Source organism: Lupinus angustifolius, unplaced genomic scaffold (assembly GCF_001865875.1).
Source record: "Lupinus angustifolius cultivar Tanjil unplaced genomic scaffold, LupAngTanjil_v1.0 Scaffold_401, whole genome shotgun sequence".
Lineage (NCBI taxonomy): Eukaryota > Viridiplantae > Streptophyta > Magnoliopsida > Fabales > Fabaceae > Lupinus > Lupinus angustifolius.
In genome coordinates, this window is record NW_017727812.1 from 152,802 (window position 1) to 155,003 (window position 2,202).

Here is a 2,202-nt window from a genome sequence, read left to right on the forward strand (position 1 = left end):
TTTTACATGATTAGTTTAGCATTGAAAATTTAATGCATATTTATAATTATACTAATAAAAAATAATTAAATAATATCATAAAGAAACATAAAAATTCAACATTTTCCAGTCAGTTACAACAATGATATTGTACATAATTAATCAATTGTTAGTTACATTTTAGAAGCCAAAATTATTAGGCGTGATTGTCTTTGAATATCTTTTATTCTGTTATCTAAAAATTAAATAATTGTTCTCAAAATTAGTTTTGTGATTTGACTTTTCATTGCGTTTTTTGATTAATTTCTATTTAATCTTTAATAGGATATGACAATCAAAATATTAAAGCAATTTGATTTGATTGTGATAATTAATTTGTTTGATTTATATTTTGATTAAATTATTTATAATTCCCTAACTTTAAGCAATGTTTATTATTGAAATAAATTTGTCGTAAATAATAAATTTTCAGAATATTAATATTTAACTCAATTTATATTTAATTTGTTGTTTGAATTTATGGATTAGTTACAAAAATGAAATATAAATTTGCAGTATTATATTTAATGAATCTATGGAATATTAATTGAGTAATATATACTCATTAATGTTTTACATCATTTCCGACAATTTGTTTATGTTTAGATTCATTAATCTATAATTTATTCTGATTTATTGAATTGCATAACGTGCATGATTAATTGAGCATATTACTCAATTATTTAACATTAGAAACTTAATACACAATTATAATTATATTGATAAATAAATAATTATATTTTTAATGTCATAAATAAATATAAAAACTCAAATTTTATGGATCATTATAAAAATGACATTATACATAATTAATTAATTAAGTTAAACAATCAAATATAATAAGATGATGATACAACAAATTAGCTATATAATGTATGTGATTTATTTAAAAATAAAAGGAATATGATTACCTATGCAATATTAAAATATAATGTTACTATAACAATATTAAAATAATAATAATATGAATCATAACATATTGTTTGTAGTTATTTTAGAGTCAAATAATAATATTTATTTTTATACTAATCTTATTTTAGAATCAAATAATAATGAAATTATAAATTTATTGATGAATGTTTTTTTTATTAATAGGATACTACTAACTATATCATGTTATGTATGTGTAAAAAACAATGTTGGAAAAGTTGAGCAAGATGTTAAATCAGAAGAGGTCCCTATTAAGTTTATTCGATTTAAACAGTTAAACCGCATGATCTGACCGTATGATTTTATATATAATTAATATTTTTTAACAATATGAATGTACTTGTAACATATATGGTTTTAACCATGCGAATGCACGAGCAACATACATATTCTTAATCATAAATGCACATGTAATATGTGTTCTTAATCATGTGAAAAAAACACGGGTAATTTGCTAGTTTTTATTAAAATTATCAGAAAAAATATCCCGTCAAATCCTAACTTAATGTTTTTTTCAAATAGATTACAAAAGTTATCACATCCTAATAGCTCATCAAATCTTTTAGTAATAGCTCATCAAATCATTTGGTGTAAAAAATAAGATGAAACAATAATAGTAAAATTAATACACAAAGATTTTAAACATTATTAGTATATTTGAAACTATAAATTAAGGTAAACAATAATGCATTATTTATACATTAAACAATAAGGCAATCTCTGACAACCCCTGGATTGCATTCGAGATCGATGAGAGGGATGCCCAGAAAGCATTTGTACGACCTAGGTCCGGGTAGGACTGTTCCTGATGGAACCGATCGATCTATTTTTAATTCCTTGCGAGGATATGTTATTTCGGGTGGTACAAAATGGCTTGGTATGGGACCTGTACTCTCGATTATTTCTGATTAGGATGTTGGATGGATATTGGTGTAAGGTGGATGATCATGACATACCATGCATACATTATCATTGTGGAAGTGAATTCCCACATGCGAGCTACTATCATTGTGTATTTCTACGTTTATGCGTGTGATATGGTTATGAGTAGAATATTGATTATATGATTTGATATATTGGTAATGTTGGAATAATTGGTAAGTTATGTATTACTTCATGATGTTGATGATAACTGATGAATTATATGTTTAAATATATTTTATGTCTGAGTGTGATATTCTGAGTAAGTCCACGCCGTCAATGAATTTACGTTCATTAGATGTCTTACTCTCTCTATTTCTCTTCTTTTCTATT